This window comes from Motacilla alba, chromosome 2 (assembly GCF_015832195.1).
Source record: "Motacilla alba alba isolate MOTALB_02 chromosome 2, Motacilla_alba_V1.0_pri, whole genome shotgun sequence".
In the NCBI taxonomy this organism is placed as follows: domain Eukaryota; kingdom Metazoa; phylum Chordata; class Aves; order Passeriformes; family Motacillidae; genus Motacilla; species Motacilla alba.
Genome location: NC_052017.1, coordinates 11844450 through 11867884, shown reverse-complemented (window position 1 = coordinate 11867884; position 23435 = coordinate 11844450). Strand labels below are relative to the sequence as shown.

The 23435-nt window shown below is 39.4% G+C and overlaps 1 long non-coding RNA gene across 2 annotated transcripts; it reads left to right on the top strand.

Annotated features, from left to right (window-relative positions):
* The first annotated feature begins 1166 nt into the window (after positions 1 to 1166).
* Positions 1167 to 21781, top strand: LOC119697897. 2 transcript variants are annotated; one of them, XR_005255985.1, is made up of 3 exons: positions 1167 to 1663; positions 11275 to 11441; positions 19397 to 21781. It is a non-coding gene; the product is annotated as an uncharacterized LOC119697897 (long non-coding RNA). The 2 variants fall into 2 exon arrangements; XR_005255984.1 differs by lacking the exon at positions 1167 to 1663 and adding an exon at positions 3201 to 3297.
* The last annotated feature ends 1654 nt before the right edge of the window (positions 21782 to 23435 follow it).

Genomic DNA, 23435 nt, shown 5'->3' with positions numbered 1-23435 from the left:
CCCTTCTTCTAGGACTTGGAGAGGATTTCTAAGATATTGCACAGGACCTACCCTGAGCCATGATTGTTCCACACCCCCCAGCTCCCTGTTAGTGAGGGACTCTCACTTCTCACAGTTTGGGTGCAGATGAATGACAGAAGAATTTTGTGAAATGACTGGAAAGCCCCAGCAGAATCCCAGTCCCTGTTTCTGGAACATGCACAAGAAGCTTTCTTGGGGTTGATCCTTACCTAAAAACCAATGTATCTGAAAGATGTCTTTAGACTATGCTTCAGAGTATGCCTTCAAAATTGTTCCTCTCTCATAATTTCTCTATTATAGCATTCAAGTGATAAGTTAATCACTTTTCAAAGGAAAACAATTTTTTTTCTTATGTTGAAGGCAATTTTTGATTAAAGAATGTTTTTTTACAATCTGAAACAATTAATTTGATTAATGGTCACATTTTCTCTTGAAAATAATCTCAGCAATTTTTTTTTTTCTTTAGGCTTATTTTGGGAACTTGGTGTCTATAAATATCCACCAAGGTTTTACTATGCCTGGCTGTGAAGCATGGTTCAAATACTTCACACGCTGCTGTTTTCCTGATGTTTGAGGGAAAGAGCTGTTTTCTAACACGAGAAATGGATTTGCAATCTATTCATTTGGGCTGAGGTGTTTAATTTTAGGCAGCCAAGCTTCTTGTCTCAAGTCCTTTGTGCCTCAGATTACCTACTTGTAAAAAGGATATAATGCTCGGTGTTTATCTCCAAGCACTGACAGGAGGTTTACTTAATTTACATCAGCAAAGTACTTTGCAATCCAAGTAAAACGTGCCCATTTAAATGCAATGCTTTATTACAAGACAGGAGTAAATGCTACTGTCATTTATCCCCGGTGTCAAATGGGACTAATCCCACAGAAAACCAAGGAATTGCACATGGGAAAAGGCAGTGGAGAATCAAACATGTGATCCCCTTGGGTACCAAAGTGAAGCTCAGGAAAAAAAAAACAACAACAAAACCATAAGTTGGAAAGGATCTTTAAGATCTTTTAGCCTAAATGTCAGTGACAAGCCCACCACTAAACCTTGTCCCTGAGAGACTCATCTACAGGCCTTTTAAATACCTCCAGGCATGGTGAATCCACTACTTCCCTGGGCAATATGTCCCAGTGCTCCACAATCCTGTTGGGGAAGAAATTTTTCCTAATTTCCAATCTTAACCTCCCTGGGTGCAACTTGAGGCCATTTCCTCTTGTCCTGTTGGTAGCTGCCTGGGATGAGAGACCAATCCCCCCTGTCTTTCACCTCCTTTTCTCAGGTGGTGATTCAGAGCAATGAGGTCTCCCCTGAGCCTCCTTTTCTCCAGGCTGAGCCCCCCAGATCCTCATAAGAGGGTGGCATGTGCAGACTCTTCCCCACCCAGCTTCGCTGCCCTTCTCTGGGCGCACTCCAGCGCCGCAGCGGAATCACAGAATTACATTTGCACTCCTTGGCTCCCCGTTGCCCTCCCGAGAGCCCCGGGCCGTGGCTCGGCCCGTGAGGGAGGCGGGTGCCCGGCGGGCGGCGGTGCCGGCGGTGCCGCCTGTCCCGCCAGGCCCTGGCAGCGGCCGCACGGTGCCGTCACCGCTGACAGCTGAGGCTGAGCGGCTCAGGCAGCAGCAGAAATCCCCTGGCCTTACAGTAAGTCCTGTGACACGCTATCGTTTGACTGCATTAGCTCAAATGACGGGGATATAATTGACCAAGCGCTGCCCGGAGCGCTGGCTCAGTCTGTGCCAGCCGGGCCCAGCGGCTCCCCAGGGAAAGCTGGTGGCTGTGCTGGAGGGGATGCTCCACACACGGGCGAAGCTGGGGGAGGAAAGCATTTCTGAAACTCGTTTCAAAACCAAAAGTGAGTGAGGGTCAGCAACGAGAGGCCAAAGTGAAGAAATATGGGAGGTCAACAGAAATAACAGGGTCAGAAGTTATTTCTGGCATCATATCTGGTGACTGTGTTTGAGCATCGGTGATTAACGTATCAGTTATGCCTGAGTGTGATGCAAGAGGCTCAGTGAGTGCTTTGCCTGTGTGTTCAGCTCTCCAGCCTGTCCACTTTGTCCAGACAAAATCCCAACATAAAAGGCTTATCTTGCAAATTAGCCAGCACAGTCATCCCAGGGGTTTATTTATTTTAAGCTGTGGGCCCCAGGGACAGACACACCCATTATAAAAATCCAAAAAACGACTGCCCTCTGCAATAGGAGTTTCTAACCTTTCTAACCTTTTTCCCTTTAACTAACTTTTTTTTTTTTTCCCCAAAAGTGTCTAAAAACTGCAGTACATGATACAGTGGCAAGACCAACAATGAAGGAAACCTAAATCTGTCTCTGTTGCATGTTGGTTTAATGTCGTAGTAGGACCCAGCTCTGTTATCTCTGTGCACAGTGGTTGTGGTGAATGGGGAAGTGTGAAATGAAATAAGGGTTGGTGAGAAGTTCAGGAGGAAAGAGAGTTGGTAACACTCTGAAACACTGTCAGGGAAGTGAAAGCACAAACTGGTAAGTAGCAGTAAAAAGTTGGACTATGAAGTGGAAAAATAGAAAATAAAAGGAATTAAGAATTAGAGCATTTTGAAAGAATGAATGGATCAAAAGAGATTGTTGCAGAATATAGCTCTAGACCTAACCCTATACAAATGCAAGTCTGTATTTGTAGTGGGGTGGGTGGCAGGGATGAGATACCTGACATGCTTGCAGAACAGTTGGGGCCTTGCAGGATGTGCTGATTTTTTGAGAGCTTTGCCTTCTCAGAACTGCTTAATAACTATAATTTAAAATAGTCAAGAACACATGATAGTGTGAATCATGGCTCCTGTGGCAAACCTGTGGTAAGAAGTTGTGCCAGCAGTAGTAGAACAGTTTATTAGAAGGTGAACATATGCTTTTCATCCAAAAAGGGACATAGCAAAGGCATTTTGAAGACTGAGAGTCCATTAATCAAAAGAATATGTTTCTTACTGAAAAACAAAAATTCCTTCATGTACCCAAACACAAATTATCCACCTACTACTTTGGGTCATTTCCACTAAACAAAGCTTTTTCTTCTTTGGAGAGACAGAACTAGCAATACTATACTGTACATGATACCAAAAATATGTTATATCTTTAATTGCACAAATGTTCCACTAAGTGAAAAAGGTGGCCTAAAGCACTGAAATTTGCCATTCAACAGCTCATCAAAGGCTTTGAAACACTTTATAAAGAAGAATACTTTCTGACTGAAGATTTCTGCAGATAAATGTAGAGGGTCACATTCTTAGCTGGTATAAAAATGAGGTAAGTCCAATTAGATTATTCTAATTTATGATCTTGAGACATTTTTGAGACAGTATCCTAATTGAAGCTTGAGATATTTTTCCATTAAAGGCTTTTCTCCCATGAGATTACAAAGTGATACATTTTTACTTTTTAACTTTTTTAACTTTAAATTCTACTATTTTACTGCTTTTTGTTTTCAATCTTAAAAAAGTAAAAGTAAGAGATTCTTAATATGTTAATCAAAGGTGGTATTTCTCACTCAAGGCCTGGGTAAAAGAACCATGTACAAGGTCTTTCAGGATAGATGAAACTTGAGATGATTTCCCTTGAAAATTCTAATAATTCTAAGATTATTTGAGAAACAGTATTAAGAATATAAACACTTATTTTTCCTATTTGAAAAACTCTGTTATCTGCCCTACAGAATGGTTTTTTAACAATTCCTGGATTGCATTTCCTGATGACATAGAAAAAAAAATTGCAACTTTCTGGTTTAAGTTGCAATTTTTCTCTTGCCTTAATGAGTTGAAAATGTATTCTTTACCATATATAGGTATACAGAAGAGTTTAAATGTGAGCAACAGCCAAGTTTTCAACCATATGAGCTAAGGCATAGGCAAGGATTTAAATCTGACTTCAGCATGAGGCTTCCATCATTTGATGAACAGCAATAGGCATGCTGGTGGACTAAATCAAGTTTAATTTATGAATTTTAGCCCCAGTCCCTGCTCTGAGACATCAGGTTTTGGACCAGATTGTATCAGAGGGTTTGGAAATGAAGTTGTTGCATTGCTTCTTAGTGAACTGCAGGGCATTTATTTATCCACCAACATTTAAGCACAGAATGTAATAGCTATTCAAACAGAAGTCCAGAGGGTTGGATTCCCCAGAGCCTTAATCAGCCTACATGCATCAATTTTACACCAGTGCATTGCCTCCTTGAGAGATACGAGTCAAATCGCAGCGATATCTAAAATCTCCAGTTTCTGACCATAGTTTAAAAAAAGCAGAATCCAAACCATCTTTTCCAGTAGAGAATTCTCGCTCAAAATGGTTCCATTTCAGTCATAACTGCGGCATTTAACCTCTGAAGAGGAAGGAATAGCCTTGCTGCTGAGATGCTATGAGGAGTGGGTTTGCTGTAATTCCTGTTTAACAGAGCTCTCATGCAATGATTTTGGTCCCAGAGGATTTTCTTTCTCTGTTTTCAGCTTGCCAGAATAGTGGGTACCAAATCACAGTCCGTGCAGTATATGCAGAGAAACAGAAGCAGATCCAGGTCAAAATATGTAAGGCTCTACTAAAATCACACAATAAATATTGAGTGGAGGCCTGAGCTGCCATCAACAGCACAGCACAGCTTGCAACACTTTTGGAGGGAAGGAAAACAGCCACAACAGTTTAAAAATCCTGGTTCCTCTGTGGTCAGAAATGGTATGCTGGAACTTGAACTAGTATGCAACCACATTTAAACATAACTGTGGCTGGAATGGCTTGAATTCTAATGTGGACAGTACCTAAATTAGAAAATGCTTGGGAGAAGCTGCATGTAAATGTGTATAAGGGAGTATAAATGACTGGCACTAGTGTCACTTTCACTTTGGTAATTAAAGCAGCTTCCATAGTTTGAAAGCAAACAGGATTCAGAGAAGTGGAACTGGCTGCTGCTTTTAGCACAAGGATTCAGAGGCCCTCTAATTTTAACTCTTCATGAATGTAGCATTTGAGCAATTATTCTTATGAAGCAGGGAAGAATCTTCCCATTCTCTCAATATAGGCAGCTCCAGCTGAGATGGTGTCATGTTCTGGTTTGGAAACAGTCACGTTTCTCCACACCCATTCCTAGACAACAGACAATTTCGTCCTTCTGAGATTTTTTTTTCCCCCCACTGGAAGCAAAGCTCTTCAGTATTTGCAGAATACAGTGTAGGTCAGGGTCACTTCTCAGCTGTAAGTTAAAGTCATTGTCATCTACTAGAGGGCAGTGGACCTGCAGCTGCGTGTTTTCAACATCATGGTGTATCCTGCTGGAATGTTTGAATGGCCTGAACCATTTGGTGAGCTGCATCCTCCTTAGCTGACTGCCTAAAGCCCAATCCCAAGGCAGGGTAAGACATCACAGGACTATCACCTTCCCTGCAGAGAGGCTGATCCTGCTGGGCCTGACAGGTCAACACCAAGCTTAGGTGATTACAAAAGCAGAGGTTGGATCACTGCACCACCTTTCCTTGCTGCAGTTGTTTTTCCAGTGTTGATAAACACACCATAATGTCCATTTTTACACAAAATAATACCACTTGCTTTGCACTATAGGACTACATACCTCGCAGTAAAATGTGCTGCTATATGCTTATGACATTTTTAGCAGGGTGTTAATAAGCATGCAGGTTGGCCTTGTCACTACTTCTGAAATAAATTAAGGTTTCTTTTGTCAAAGCTTTTAATAGACTTTTGGATTGGAAAAGTGCCGAGATGGTCACAAGATCGCATGACTCAGAGGGCTACTGAGATTTAAAAGTGTTTTAAAAGTTTAAAACAATAAAAATAGCTCTACTGTGTCATTTTTAATAGATATAAATGTGTGTTACACAATTCAGACCCAGAAACTCCTTTCAGTAATGAACAAAGATCATCATCATAGCTGACATTTCTGAAATGTTTGAAAAGTAAGTTCAAGGTCATGTTTGAATGCAAACATATTACACACAGTAATTATCATGAGTTTGTTATATTTACTGGTACAAAGTATTCAGAGAGTCATGAATCAAATAAACTAATGGTCTATTATTGAGCAAAGTTTAACATCAAGCAATGTGCTATGAATTTTAAAGCATTTTTTAATGTCAGATACAGAAACTGTAATGAGAAAAGTATTTTGATTACAGATTTACGAAAGGAGAGAAGAGGGAAGGGGAAAAGGAGAGTAGAGGGAAAATTTCTTTAAAAAACAAAACACAACAAGACAACATTTTCTAAAGGGATAGCATTTAGACCCTGCTGTGAGCTAAGAGGATGGCATCTATGGAAGTGAATTAAATTGTGTTATGCATATTCATATCTTGAATTTCCCAAGGCAAGTGAAACTCTTTCCTGTCCATTTCCAAGCTTGTACATTCTGACCCAGTGTCAAACTGAAACTGGAAGGCTGAAAGAGCTCTCTGCTTCTCCAGGAGACCGCTGTGAGTAATGCACAGGTCTCTTCTCCTGACACAGGATCCCTTTGCTGGAGGCGGTTTCAGTATTAATCAGTCTGTCCGTCGCTATGGGCTACAACCTGCTAACAAAACCCTCAGACTTCTCCCTGATTCATTGCAGTCCATGCTCTAATTTTACAGGGTTTTAATTTAAGATACGTAGTTGCCCCCAAGATTTTCTTTTAAGAAATAATTTTTTGCCAAAAATATATATTGATGCTATGATGTAGTTTCATATTTCTACAGTGCTAAAATCTTGGCTTGCCTGTTTTTTTAAATCCCTGCCAAAACACTTCTGATGTCACAGTGGGGACAAATCCTGAACAACTGTCCAGGAAGACACATTAACATCTGTGCTGATGGCACAGCAATACCTGCCAATCAAGTGAGTGGGAATTAGGTTCAAGGCCATATTTGTTCAAGGCATCTCTGGAGGCAAAGCAACCACATGGATTTCATCACTTCATACTGGTGTGGCCCCAACACACAAAGTTCCAGAGGTGAAATTCCCCCCCCCCCAAAAAAAAAAAAAAGAAAAAAAAAAGAAAAAAAAAAAAAAGAAAAAAAAATCAAATTAAGTGCTTAACCAAAATGGCATTACTGTGGCTATTAGAGATGAGGGAAAGGGGTAAGATTCAGACCTGAAGGGCTAACCCACATGAGAAAAATAAGGGATGTGATCTAGATGGCTCTACAAGTTGAGCTCAAAATTGAGCTTAGCAGGGAAGAAAAAATGCAGTGGTGGGATCCAGTAGCTCCATGAAGGAATTAGACAAAATGCCAAGACCCAGCAAATAATCCTGAAAGGTGTGATTCAGTAAAGTATATCATCACTGTTCAGATATTTTCCTTGGCCAGGCACAGGCTGCCAAGTGGGAACCTATAGAAATCACAGAGAAAGATGTTAGCCTCCAAATAAAGAGAGAAATATATTTCCTGCCTAAAAGATGTGATTGGCATTTGATGCAATCAATATTTGTCACCCACTGAATGCCCATCTAGTGAAAGGATCTATTTCTGGGTTGTTACTATCTTCATTATTTCAAAAGCCCTGGGAATGACCACACAATCACTGTAACAGTTCTCAGCCTTCTTCCTGTGACAGTTTTCATTGGCAGGTCTCAACATTCTCTACAAGAGAAGTCAAAATCATTACCCTCATCTTATAAACAGGATAACTAAGTCACAAGAGGGACAGAGGGGGCAAGATCTCCCCCGAGGTCAGACAAGGACTCAAACACAAGCCTGCACAGTCCCAGGCCAGTGATCAGCTGTGGGGGTTCTTCATCCATTCCCTCTGCTCATCTGTGTTTGGTCTCTGATGTTTTTTTTAAGGTCTATACACATAAATGTGGCACTGATACAGAATTGGTGGAGTTCAGGATAGATCATTGACATTGTTTCCCTCTTGTCATGTTCAAATATTTTTTGTTCCCCACCCAAAATTACTTTAGAGACAAACAAGTTTGAATAACTCTAGGAGCACCTGTGTCTACTTAAAACCATTTCCTTATGCAAAGCCACTCCCAAGCATAGTGGCATATATAACATTTTTTAAGCAGAGCATTGAAGTCAGTGGTTGTGACTGGAATTTGTCTGCAAAGATATTGCAATACTTGGAGGTGTTGGGAAAGCCTTTTTAAAATTCCACTTACTGAAACTATGGGAAAAGAATGTAATTTATATGTCATTTAAAAAACACAATTCTAGCCCTAGTTTGGGAAATAAAATCAGGATAATGTGAACTTAGGAGCCTTGAAAATAGGAATTAATTTAAAAATTCCAGCATATTTGCACTTTTACTTATTTGTATACTTTTTATAAGACTTCCTGTTTTCGAAAATCTTGCTTTTCATTTTTGATGACTTAGGAGTAGTGACTGTTTAAATTCAGAGAGGAGTTTTTTGCTCTGGTTTTCATATTTCTTATGGGAGACTCATGGAGAATTATTGATCTGGTAGATAAAAGCATGCTGGGAACAGATTTCCTGGGCACAAGATGTTTATAGTGACTGAAAGGATTGACTGAAAGGTGCAGGGCTTTCATTAGCCTGTGTCTAGATTTCTATGCCTAACTCTGGTGACAAACCCACCACGCAGCTCTGAGAGACAAAGCAAGAGGACAGGGAGGGGGCTGGGGCCCAAGGCAAAGCACTAATGGGGGCATGTGTCTGTTTTGAACAGTTACTCAAAGATTTCTCAGAGACAGAAGGATAAACTCTAAGCCAGGACACAACTCTTTTAAAAACCTGTGGCCTAACTGGTAATTCTTAAATATTATCCCCAGTTCTGTGCCTCTAAAAAGCTGTTGCTCTTCTACCTCACACACAGAGAGGAGCATATCAATACACTCTTCAGAGGAGATGGATGGAAGGCTTAATTCACTTTGCAAATCTATGGAAGCAACACTTTAGCACTTTGGCACAAACCGCCTCTGACACTGAAAATTAGTAAAAGAAAAGAAGTGGTGAAAATGTCAGGAGCGGGAAGACTTCATTTTTCTCTTGTTTAAAATGTCATCTGTTATCTGCAATCAATGCACAGAGACAACTTCCCATACCATAATGATTTACAGTATGTTTATAGGCACAGATAGAAGTAATCATAGGGTTAGGCGAGTGTCTCTTGGTGAATTCTTCAAGCCTCAGAAGTGCTTAGTTCTGCAGTTCCCTCTTCCCAGGAATGCAGGGGAGATCAGCACAGAGAGCTGTGCAATTTCTGCCTCTCCATACCCAAACCATAAAATCTGCAGCCTCTCTGGCTTCAGCTGTTTATAAACATACCCCATGATCACATGCCTGTGACTTTAAATTAAATGTTGTCTTTGCCTCTGCAGTAAAGGCAATAAATATTTTTCACTCTTTTCATATCTAAACAAATACGTACGAAAGGAAGTACATTCATAGTCTTGGTGCTAGATTTAATGTTTTAAGCTTTCCATTGTTTGGAATTTCCTGTTTAATGCCTTGGAAAAAAAAAATTCCATTACTGATTTCTGTCCTTTCCCAGTGAGAACTCATTGTTCAAATCTTTTAAATGGTGCTGAGATGAATGAGTCCAACTTTATTCATTTCCTTTGTGTCCACCAGAATTTGGGATACTGCTGTATACAATATCTCCTTTGCCCCCAGAATTCCTGTTTAATATTCCTTAGCAACAGAACCTTGGATATCTTGCTGGCTTTTGTAGCCACAGAGCTCCACAGACATCACGTGCTCTTTTCTACCCAGTACTCCATGTGAAGCAGGGAAGTGTTAAACTCCCGGTCCATGGATGGCAAAGTAAAATAAAAGCATCTCAGCACTTAATACTTCTGAGAAGTTTTAATCTTAGGTTCAGTGCATAGAGGTAGAGTAAGGAACAAGTGTCAGGGTTTCACATCTTGGGCCAGAGCCAGAGTTACTTATTTGTCCTTCTTGTCAGCGTGTGAGTGATGACTTTTAATAATAAAATGATTCCTGCATCTCGAGGCCACTCCCCATCACATTAGCATGGTGGTTTTCCAGAGGAGTTACTCATACTGTCCCCACAGCAGCTGCTACCAAACTCCACCTCCTACAACAGGGAAAGGCATGGTGTTTGTCTCATGTTCAAAAGTAGAGCTGGTCAAAAATTTTCAGGTTTTTTTTTTTTTTTTTTAATAAAGATGCTCTGTATTCTTACAAGTCCTATTTCTTACAAAAATTGAATTTCAGTTCTTTTCATTAAAAAGTTGAAGAAACCTAATCTTTTCATCTTTTACCCTCTGAAAGCATTGAAAACTTTCCAAACCCAAATCAGCTAGAGGCTTTAAGTCCAGGTCTTACACACCCACAGGTATTCTAACTATTCTTTTTCTAACAAGCTCCTGCTCAGAGGCTGTCGTCTCTTCCATAACACCCCCAAAGCCTGGTATACTGTGAATATTATAGCACATACAGTAGGTTAGATCATGGGTTAATTTATTCAAGTAGCTCCATTTTACACACTCAGTAGTTCCCCTAAAAATGAAACATATGCTTTGGCCCTTGGCATTTTCACAGTGCTCACTTGGCAGTTCAGTATTTATTTATTCCCAGGTTTGCTACTTTCTTGGAGGGTGACCTTGAACAAGCACTTTCATTTGTCCATATTTCACCACCATTTCCTGTTTTTCTTTTTTCAGGAGCTTCACAGCAAGCATTATCTAATAAAGGGGCAATCTGATTTTTGTATTTAAGAAAACTACCACAGTGAAGCAAAAAGGCAGAATAATATGAGTAATAAATAGTAAATAAGTGGCATGACCTGAGTTATAAATTTCAAGGTCCTGCCCTCTGCTTATTTTACTACTCTGTGCTGCTTTTGAACAGATTCTCAAATATCCTCCCAAAATATAACATATAAACACAACTCACAAAAGTCAGAAAGAGAAAAAGAATATAAGCTCATGCAATATAAAATTAAGGGTTAATTCACAATTATAAATAGCATTTCAACTCTGTATGTACAGTACTCAGCATACATTCACTAATAAAATCTAACTTGACGCTTTATGGCAGTAGTGATGTTCCTAGAAATCTTTAGTATAGTAACATTTTGGAAAACAGCCCTCTTCGTGAGGGGATCAGTCATTTTCCTTCTGTAACAGTAAAAGCTTCAGGATTTCAAATGGATAAACACTGCAATTTGAGCTTTGTGAGTCATACTTATCAAGGCAGATGTGTGCCGAGAATTAGCAGTCCATAATGCATGGGTGTTCCTTGTCTCTGACTAAATTACTTAAGACAGATCAGGCAGAAAATGCAAAGACTTGCACAGTAATGCATTTCTCTTTGTCCCAGGACACAGAGGTCGCTCCGGTGATGGCTGCATGGGGAAGGCTGCAGTGGAAGAGAGGAGCCACTCGCACATGCAAACAGGGATAGGAAGCCTCCCTGACACAGGGGAGGGACAAGGGATGCCTGGGGACAAGGATGAGCCCTGGGGCAGCTTAGAAATTGACTGTTAGGTAAGACTGAATTCTGAGCTTGCAAATCACTGCTTCTGTGAACCCTGTTCAGATACACAGTTTCTTTGAAGTCAACAGCTGGTGTAAAAAAAAAAATCAAATTAATGGCATTACTCACCTGTGTAAAAGCCATATTCATCTGAAGGAGAGAAATAAAGCTCTGCACACAGCAGAGGAACATCCTTTTGCTCCATACAATCATTCCTGACTCTTTCAAAACCAGGCTTCACATTTTGCTTTACCTCTTTGTCACCTTCATTTCATCCTTGATCCTGAACTGTTCTCAGCTCCTATTTTTCCTGCATCTATTAATCTGCTTCAGACACTCCCTGTGACTGTCACCTTTGTTTAAATTCACATGTATATCACTCTTCCCTCACCTTGACTGCTGCTCCTTCTTTTTCTACAACATCCACTAACTCCAGCACACAACATTTGTAAAATAATGCTGCCTGATTTCTAGGATATTCAAGAAGTTCTGCTCATCCTATTCTCAAATAATTCCACATACCTCTGCATCAATTTCAAATTGCCTGTCCCACTGCACACCTCTTGCCCAGTTTAGAATTTTCATTCCCATATTGCAACCCATTTCCTTCCTCAATACATATTTTTAAAATGGAAAGTCACTATTGTTTAGAAAATCCAGTTCCACTCAGAATAGCTTTTCTGTTTATTGCTCCCTCATTGAATTTTGGAGCCAAATTCATATCTTCTGTAGTATTTCTTTTCAAGTCAATGGAACTCTGTCCATTTGCTGCTATTTTGCCCCATAGAGTTAAATCTGACATTCTTAAATGACAGAAAAATGAAAAAACATATTTTATAACCTTTGATTTCTCTTTCGGAAATTCTGTATTTATTTTGTAAAAATCTATTGCATATAATGACTTACTCTATCAAGTGCTTCATAAAAGACATATAGATATGGATATAGATATATAAAACAGTTGCTAAGAAATCAAATTGCCCTGTATCTCTGCTCCTGTAAATCCCTGTGCTATCTTTGAATATATGATATGTCTTAATCATGGAATCACAGCTGAATACTAAATATTTGTACATGTAAGCCCCAAGGAATGCTAAAATTCTTTTTTCCTTTTCAACTAGGCATGCTATTAATTAATGCATAGCAAAATGATTAAAAGCATTTTTCAAATAATGAACAATACAGAGACAGACCAGTTAATTGATTGATTGGTGTATGAGCAGGGTCCTAATGGATTAGCATTTGCATATTAACACAGATCCAATCTCTCTCTCTCTTAATGAGCTGCTTGCCACATTTTGTCTTCTTTTAAGCAGCAGTGAGCATGATAAAACAAACCCACTGGATTGCTCTCTCTCAAGAGACCAAAAGACAAACTTTAAAAAAGGTCTTTCTCCAGCATTGATTTACAGAAACCCTCTGCACATCTATTTGGTAGGTATGTGGGCACAATCACTCTTTATCTCAACTTACTTGTGAAAGGACCCATTCTGAAAATCATGGAAATTTAAAGCTACTGCTTATAAGATGCTCATAACATAATTTTCCCCACAACGATCTGGCATTTGCCACAGCTGTAAGGTTTTGCTGTATGAGAAGATGGAGTGGGATGTCACTGGCCAGCTCGTTCCATCTGTGGTCTTTCCATTGCCGTTGGCAGCTGGACTGTGCACATCCATCTGATTCAGCAGTTCACAGGGAAAGGATCTGAATAATTTCAGGTAGGTAGATGGTAATTTTTAGTCCCTGGGCTCACTGAGAAGCATCTCCCGTACTTAAGGACTACATGTAAGCAGTGTAATGAACATAAAAGCAGTGAATACATCTCCCACCAGGAGCATTACCACAATAACATGGCAAATCTGTTGTCTTGTTTATTCAAGCATATCTAAAAAGAAAAAAAATTAAAAAAAAAACCAGTTGATTTTGTTGTATACAAATCCTAAGTATTGGTGTCACCAGGTAAATCTGTGTGATTTCAGGTGCACTATAGTGCATGGCAGGACACAGAGATATCCTTGACGCCATCCTTACCTACCAGTGTGTACATACCTGTGACCATGTGTTGTAGCTGAGTTATCTGGAAATCTGAGCAACTTCTGGGGCCCGCATGCACATCACAATAAGGAACTGCACTGTGCCATATAAGAAAATCCTTGAAGCCAGCTCAGAGATCTGTAATACACCCCTGGTTTGAGCCCTGTAGACATGCCCTTTGAGTTCTTGGCCCAGAGCCTTGATTAGAGTCAATTGGCATAGCTGTGCTACAGTCATTTCCCTGTTTACACAGGATGAGGATCTGGTGCATTATGTATTTTGGCCATGGAGTACCGCTCTGCCTTCTGCTCAGCTGGCTGGCTGTGAAGACTGCAGTCGCTGGGTTTTGAACTCAGCATTCAGGCTCAGGCTGGGTGAAACTGCAAAGCCTCTGCACTCAGGCACGTTTCCAAAGTTTCCAGGAAACCCGTGTGACCTCCTGCTACCTGATTTTCTCTGATTGTTTCACATCAGAGGATGGTTGCTGGGATCAACATTTACTGTGGGTGCTCAGAAAGCTGAGCAGGTCCTAGAGGAGCTAGGTCCTAGAGGAGCTGGTGCACCAGCAGTGAAGGGGACACCAGCACCCAGGCACTGAGGGGATGTGCTGTCTACTGGGGGGATTGCCACACCATGAACCAGAGGCAGCCTTGGGTGTCTGTATTCAGCCATGAAGAGACTTTACTGCTGTCTTGATTGACATGGTTCAAAGGTTGTGAAGGGTACTTCCATAGGGAAATACTGATACAGTTTAAAGCAACCTTAAAAAAATAGACTCATTTATGGATCCCACACCAAACAGTTTTAAGTCCCTGTTTGAGTAAGCATAATTAGATAATAAGATAATTAGTCCACTTATGGAGGGTTCTTTTACTGTTTGTCTCAAGTGGGTAGTCTTAAATAACTTGTAATCTTATTTATATTAGTTTAACACAGAATATGGGACTGATCTTTTTTCATTGTATGAATGCTTTTTTAGATTGCATCAACCTGCTGTAGTGATTTCAATTCTGAAAGAAAATTTTAAAAACTCTAATTATTATTCCAATTATGTTTATACTATGAATTATTATTACAGGTTGTGTGTTCATGATTAATGAAGCCCATCATGGAATTCTAGAAATCAGTGTTGAAGCATTATATTACTGTAGTAGTGTCTGGTGGTATCTGTCACATTTTTCATGGAAAAAATATTCCAGGCATGTGTAGCACTCTATCTATCACCTGTCTATCTGGGCATGATAAATGCAGCAAAAAACCCCAAAGCATTGACATTGATATGAGTTTTCCACTGACTTCTATCAAACAAGAAATAGACCCAGTTCAGGGGCCTGACCAAGGTTTCTGCTTGTAATAACTATTTTAAGCCTTTTTTCTTTTTCCCCACAAAGTTGTTATTTTATGGAAAGAAATATAAACAGAAATGAAATGCCACATATATCCAATATAAAAATTAAAAACAAAAGTAGGAAAATTATCATCTACAACTTTCTTTGCTTTAATTTTCTAATCTACCTAAGGAGCTGCTGAAACAATTGGGCCCTTTAAGATTTCAATAATTTTTTTTTTCCACGATTCTGCGAAGCTGAAAAAGGCATAACAACGTGGCCAATATTTGTATACTTGTCTATTCCTCTCTCTTTGTGTTTGACCCACTTTAATATAAAATATTTCTAACTGTGCAGTTAGCCAGAAAACCAAAAATAGGAAATACTACTCCAGCTCAGTTTGCTGAGGTGTTAAAAAGGCTTGTGGATAAATTCACAGAGTGTGTAATGCATCTGTGATTCTGCCACTTCACAGCCCCTTCCCTCTCCCCAGCCTCCCCCATGCCTCTACTGCATCTGTGCATAATCAGGGAGAACAGAAACCTTTCTTTTACTCTGTCTTATCTCGATATCCTTTGTTCATGCCAAGCAGCAGCTCATGAATGCTGTTGCTTTGCTCTACCTCCATCTCACAAAGGTTGTGTTTTTCAGTTCCAAGGGGAGAAACCTATCATTCCCAAACAATTGAAGAGATTTGTATCTGAACATAAATAAACAAAATCTGTCCCTAGGGAACATGGAAAATATTTTTCTCTAGAGAAGCAGTTCCTTCACGGCCCCAAGTCCCTGGGGCCGTGCTGCAGCTCCTGCAGAGGTCCACCCTGCAGCCAGTGCTACATGGAAGGAAAGCACATCTTGGGCTGAAGGGAGGGAGTGCAAAGTACCAGGGGCTACTGCTCCTCCTAGGGCACGTGGCAGAAGGTGTCTGGGGCTGAGGCAGAGAATGGGAGGCAGGAAATCCTTCCCCCTGAGCATTGGGAACCCCAGGGTGCTCTCATCCTCCCCAGGCTGTCCGAAAGGATCAGGGCATGAGGGGGAACAACAAAGGGCAGCGAGAGGGATAGTCACACTAGGGTTTGGAGCTGGTGGACAGAGAGCTGTGTAAACTGATGAAGTTAACTGTTCATCTTCACAAAGGTAAAAGGCAAAGTATTTTTGAAGTCTTGCCTAAGAACCTCACCTTTACACAGATGTCTGATACTACTCTGTCCCACCCTTAAACCTTTCCTCCAGTCAACTTTAACTCTCCCTGTTTCTATCTTCAACTCACAACCTAATTCTTTGCCTTTTTACTTGACAAATCTTGTTTCTCATGGTGTCTTTTCCCTCCTATCAGAACTTTTTGTTCTGCAGAGGACAACAAACCTGCTTTGATCCAGTGCTCTCAGAATTCAGAGGTTATATCAAGCTAGAAGGGACCCATCTAAATCACCAAGTTCAACTCCCTGCTATCCACAGGACAATTGTTTCTATGTCTGTTCCCTACAGAGGTTTAAATGATGCTATTCCCTGTTGGGTGTCCTGCAAGACACAAGAAGGGGTACATGCTTTTTAGCTGGTGTGATTCTTCTGCAGGGACAATTGCATCTCATAGGATCATAGATTATGCTGAGTTGGAAGAGATCCCTAAGGACCATCTAATCCAACTTCAGTCCAACTCTTGGTGCAGGACACCCCAAGAATCTCACCATGTGCTTGAGGGCATTGTCCAAATATTTTCTGAATTCTGCCAGTTGTGGTGTTGTTACCACTTCCCTGAGGAGCCTGTTCCAGTGCCCAACCACCCTCTGGGTATAGAACATTTTCCTGATATCCAACCTAAACCTTCCCCATTACAATTTCAGACCATTTCATTAGGTTCTGTCACTGGTCACCACAGAGAAAAGACCACTGCCTGCCCCTCTTCTTTCTCTTGTGACAATGTTGAAGATTGCAATGAGGTTTCCCCTCAGTCTCTTCTTCTCCAGGCTGAAGAAGCCAAGTGTCCTTAGCTGATCCTCTTTTCAATTGCATTCTGTATCCAAAGAAATTCGGAATGAAAAAAAAAAAATTCATATAGGCATGAATAAGCATAGTGTTACTGAATTAAATTTTATCTTCACTCTGAGGTAGTCTAGGCCAGAAGGTACTAAACATTTGGGGAACCTCTGTCAAACAAATTTAATGCAAATGTATGAGTTTATATCCTATCTCTAATTAGAAACCTAATTACAGCTATAGGCCATGGGTCACAATTTGTGTAATTTCTTTTCACTGTAAAGCATTCAGGACATTTGCAAGAGACATCGTGCCTGAACCCTTCAAGTAAAAAAATGCTTTTCTAGCATGTTCACTGAGAAGAAGGCAGGACCATAAACAATATAATCATGCAACATCCAATAGCATCACTGCAGATGGGAAATAGGAGTTATTAAATAAGACTCAGAAATGGGTGACACAATTGTCAACTTGCTCTTGCAGGAAACATTCACAGCTGGTGTTAACTGCACTGATTCCTGCAGTGATACTGACTGAAATGACCTGGAAACGTATCCTTCCAGTATGATGGCCTTCACTTTTGAGGGGATATTTTGCCGTCCTTTTATGTACCTCATTACAGCCTATTTTATCTGACTTGTATCTTCCATTTCATGGCATTATTGCGCCATCAGTTACTGAGACAGACACTCATCATCTCAAAATGCTCATCAAAACTCTGCTTCTTTGTGAGAAGCAAACTGAATTGCCAGCAACAGGAACAGACTTGATAAGAGAAGATGGCCTTTTGCTCCTCTCCTGGTGCTTATATTCTGATAGGCAATATGTCAGGAATAATTAGACAGTTTGGTTTATTTTGCATCAGCTTTTTTTTTTCCCCCAATAAAACAGAAATAGAAAGTAGTCTGCAAGAAACAGACATTTCAGACAGAACCATTTCACCAAGATGTATGAAGCAGAGAGGTCTTTTATAATGCCAAAATCTGTTTTAAATGTAAACATTGTTTACATTTGAATGTGAACACTCACAGGAATGGGATATGAGAAAGGTGTGATTTGGCTCCTGTGGAACTCCTGAGTTTTCTGTGACTGGCATTTCTCCCTGGGGTAATTTATAAACTAATATTCCCTGTTGCGAGAACACTGGCAGGCTTGCAGAGAGAATAGCTCCAATTTTCACTCTAACATACCTGGCTTGCATCCAGAAAATGCAGAAAGAATTTGCCACAAAAGTGAGAAAAAAGGGAAATTCTTATATATACAGCGATAGTGACACTATTAAAAAAATAAAATAAAAGGCATATTTCAAGCAAAGGTATATCAAGACACTACAAAAATAAACCAAGAAAAATAAAGATGCAGAATATGGATTAGCAAGGTGGATTTTCTTTTTATTACAAGCAAATTAAATTTATAAACTGTACAAAAAATATAAAGAAAACTACATAAATAAGAACACCTTGCTAGCACACAACACTAAGTGGACAGATTCCTTTCTTAAGTGCTGGAATTTTTTTGATCTAGGTCAAAGGTTCCATGAGCTTCATGAATCAACAGATGTAGTAGGTTTGAAGATGTACACTGAACCTCTTTGGAAGTTCTTAAAATAGAGCGACTGCTGAAACAAGATACAGTAGCGTTGCGGCTGCCTAGACACCGTTCTATTTTAATAAGTGTCATGGATGCTTTGGGGCATATCAAAAATAAATGGCAGTAAGTAGGTAGGAAGCCAAGCGTCTGTGACTTCCAGCAGAATTACAATGCAAATAAACTCCAGTGAAGTCTTTCACAACCTCTCCAGGGTTATCTCTACACCATTGTTTCCAGTCAACAATTTATAAACTTGGATTTGCTGATTATCCTCGTCTGGACAATAGACTGCAGCTGCTAATGCTTTATATAATGTCAGAGTTTGACAAGTGATTAACAGTCTAACCTAACTAATTTCACCTTTAGGAAGGTACTGCAGCGAGTGTCCTTTAAAACCTTTGATTTTCTTCTATCGTTTTTTACCTCTGTGCAGTTTCACTGACTTCAAAGAAAATGAATACCATATATTCTAGAATATGTGAGAAAAGCAAATTAGGGCCAAGAGATTTAAAATCCAGGCAAAAAGAGCCTTCCAAAATCATGAACAAGTTTGGTTTCAAAACAAATCCTCATGAATGAGGGGAAACATAATATATCAGGCATTGTCCTCATCTTCTGCCCTTCCCCTTTTGTCTCATTGCCTTACCTAATTTTTTTTTCCAAAATAATTGAGTATTTCAAATAACAGAAATATATTTAGGCAATTATACTCAAAGACTAGACTTGTTTGCCATATTGTATGAAAAATTAGCTTTGTCCTATTATTTTAACTCTATCCAATTATCATTTTTTAATTCTCAAATTGTCTATATAATGGAAAATTAATAAATAATTTATACATTATTACAGAAGCCACACTAAACTCTTAGTGTATGTACAAGTGCATGTGAGAAAGATTTTGGACAAGAAGAAAGCACTTAGAATACTAGAGAAAATGCATACTCGAGAGAAAATCTTTAGATAATAGTGAGTTGCAATAAGAACATTCAAACCCCCTTGTGTGTTCACTTTAACACTGATTTGTTTTTATTCAGGAGATTGTCAATTGGCGACGCCCTGGAGGAGAGTTAAACACGTGGACAGAACTTCTGTGTGGAACGTTTTGTTTCCAGCTATGTACATGAAAGGCATTTTTGAGAAGAAAGTTGCTGCAGTCACAGCCTAGCAAAGCAAACTTACTAATTAACTGCAGGCTGCACCACTTGCACTTAGCTACGTGCCCAGGCTGACAACACCGCCTTCAGTGCCGGTTTGCAAACAAATTTAAATATTCAGTGCACAGCTTCTGGGAGAAAGGCCATCTTTCTTCATGCTGTAGCTTTGGGATGTAACATTTATTAGTGACTTATGTTTATTTCCACTGTCTTTGTGATGCCAGGAGAGTTAGGAGCAGGCTGAATCCTCTAGCTGTATACACCCAGTAGGGGTGGAGAAGGGAAAGAGCTACTATGAGGGATGGAGCAGAGGGAGGAATGTGTAGATGCCTGTGCAATGCTGGTTGGCAGTATGGCTGTCTGGAAAAACAAAATCTCCTTTGTGGCATACACAGAGGTTTAAAATCTGTTTACACTGTGTGTCAGAATGTAAATTATTTCTATTTTAAAAGTACACCAAAAGTTAGTAAAAGCAAAGAATATCTCCACCAAGTGTCTGACAACAAGCCTCAATTTCTTTTGGTCTTCTCTGTGTCTCCTTTTATCAGTTGGCCATTCCTTTTCTGCCAGGCTCACAACTTTGGTTCTCTGCTAAGTGAACTCCATCTCTCTTGTCCTTTTTTCCTGCCGTCCTGGAAAAATGATGCCTTTTCTTTTTTGCTGGTCCCTCAGTCTGAGGAATAGCTGCACTTAATTTGAGAGGGAAATGTTGAAAGCTTTGTCTGTCGGACTGTTTATTGTGAACTCTTGGAGATGGTTGGCGTTAGCTTTATGCAGCATCAAGGGTTTGTGAATAAAAGTACACTTCTTCAGGCAAATAATGTGTTTCCTCCCCTCCTAAAGCACTGTTCCTAAAAAGGTTTCCTGCTCAATTTGTAAAAACCTTAGAATAGCAACTTCAACTTGATAGGAAGCATCAAACCCTTATATGTGATAGAGACAAAAAAAAAAAAAAAAAAAATACAGGTTCAAGTATACACTTCTAGAGAAATCTGACCTTATTACTGGATAAATAATGTTCATCCCCACTTGGGATTACCACAGTTTAAATCTCTGGACAATGAAGAGAAATAATTTATAGACTCACAGCCTTTTTACTAGTTAAGAACAAGTTTCCAGAGATTTTTCCAAGGCTGACCTAAAGTAATCAATTTGCACTTCTGACTTCATAATATGACTTGTGATTCCTCTAATGCATGTGCCCTCTCCTGCAAGTGTGCTCCAGCTGGTTTATATTCACCATGACTGAATTCATACTTCCTAATAAAATTTCTGAGGGCGTGTTCTCTGGTGTTGCAATGTACTTGAAGTGATAAATGAAGTGATCCTGACAGAGTATAAGCTGCAAGATGATAGGTTGTGTGTCTATAAATGTTAGGTGTCATTATCTGCTCTCCCAGGCCATGGAGACCATTTCTGCTCTTTAGTGTCTAATATAATTTGACTCCTAATTTCCTCTGCAGAAGAGACTAAGCTGGAAACAACTCCTACTTCTACCTCTAACACCTCTTGAAAACATGCATGAATTCATTTACTCCATATCATAATTAATCATTTTCTCTCTCAATGTAAAAATGTACAGTGTCATTTACGTTGCACGTGTTCATTTACTATTTACACCAATTTACTGTGAACATGCCAGTGCCTACCGAGATGATGTTAAATTCTCCAATCCACACTTGAATCTGCACTATGAAGCAAAGAAATGCACATAATTGGCATTGCTGACAATGTGGGAGTTTTAGGTGCTCACCTTGAATCAACTTGGAAAAAAAACCCTCATGATTTTGAGGATAGGATTGTCAGTAAAAATCATTATTGTCAGACCACACTGCTATTTATGCTATCCATGCACATATGGCACAGGTTCATGATGTTGCTTCTGCTCTGTCACGGTCATTACGGACTTCATCAAGAGCACCATCCTTCTATATTCTCTTTAGAGTGATGGTAATTGAGATGAAAGATAGTCAAAAAGGGCAGGAACCCTTCTATAAAGATCCTTGATTTGAAAGTACAATAAAAAAATTCATCTTAAGAAAAGAACATTAAAATCAATAAAATGGGTGAAAGAACAGAATCGTATTTGATGATAGGCTGAATTTGATACTGCAAGAATGCTGCAATGAAAGAATCTAATAATCTAAGTAGTGCTAGTCCAGTTAATTAAAAAAGAAAAACAACAAACAAAACAACCAACCAACCAGACAAAAAAAATTCCAATAGGTCTGCTACCTTGTTTTTCCTTTTTTAATGCACACTGAAAAAATGTCTCAAGGGACAGCCCATTGTACTAGTAATGTACTGCACCAAGCTACCAAGAGACAACACATTGAATCTATCCCTCTTAAAGAATATTAGACAGATACATAGAAGGACTGAAATGATCATGTTAGGTAAGATCTACAGAAGAAAAGACTCTGGCTTCATCCAGCATTAATGCTGGGTTTGAGACTGGTTGTTACCAGATCACTGAGAAAATGGTAGAAGACCCTCCAGCAAACATGTGGATATAACTTGTCTCTTCTGTCAGGTATCAACTGATTGTGTCCAGCACTTTTGTCATTGAGCCCTGGAGCACAAGATTTGATGGCCATTTCAATGAGTTTAATTGCAGTGCTTGCATAACTCTAGGTACCACTGGGATTATTCAGTCTCACTAGGAATCTTCATTGGCCTCACTTCCTCTGAGAATGAATTCAATCACCTAATAAAACACTGTAGAACAAAAAGTGTTTCCTTATAACGGTTTCTGACTTGCACTTTCTTTTTTTCTTTTTATACAATTTATCAGAGAAAAAGGATATTCCCCTTCTTCCATTTCAGTAGCAGTCACCATTTTATGTACTTTTGATATGTTTGCTCAATTCCTCTCCTTTGTAAATCAAATAATTTCATCTTTTGTAACTCTCCTCCTTAAAGTTCTTTTTGTTCACTGCCATTATCTTTCTCTGATCACACTAATATATGATGTGCAAATTCAAGACTTGATACTGCAAAATCCTTAACACTGCTTGTCACTCACCAGGTACTTAATTTAAAGCATACAAATATTCCCTCTGCTCTCAGTGGAATTTTTTGTGTTATTTAATAAATGTTTAGAAGACATTGCAGCTGGATGCTGCCAAATACATGTTTGTGCCTACAACCAAAGAACCACATGCAGTTTTATTAATCACCCCAGAAGTACAATCTATGTAGCTATTGATTTCAGCAATGCTTAAAATTTGTATGCTTAAAATAGGCCCACAGTTAAGCTTTTGCTTCTTCAGTTTAATGCCAATCTGCATGTGTTTGCTCCCAGAACACCACACACTTACTACTATCTGAACCAACTATGAAAACAATCTGCATGGAAACTAAAAGAGATGCTGAGGGAAAAAAATGAAATGAAAAAAAAAACATAAAGAGAAAACTGAATTATGAAACCAAATTATGGCTAAGCACAATGACAATAAATACTTTTAGCCACAGGCAATAAAATATTGCATCGTTAATAAAGCTAAGTGGAGAAAAATTTTGCTTGTCACTTTCACTTATAACCTAAATTTTATAATTTAGCCTTACATGTTAGCTCAGCACATTACACATCTCTCAGGAAATTCCCCTCTGGCCCCAGAAATCATGAGTTACTGGGGTTTCAAAAAGTGGTGAACTGGGTAAATGGGAACTGATTTTAAAGGATGAAATAATGGCCTAATTCAAGACTGTAGCAGTTTTAAAGGAAAGACACTTGAGACAGGAAACAGGAAGTAATTGATAATATGGAGGTTAAATCTCCAGGTTCTCATGGACATGAGAGACAAACCTGAGAGGAACTTTCAGAGCATTCTTAGCTCAGGTGTGAGATTAATCATTCGTAGTTTTACACAAGCTGTCAGTAATAGCTACAAATGGTGCTGCTCTTGCCTTTCCCAGT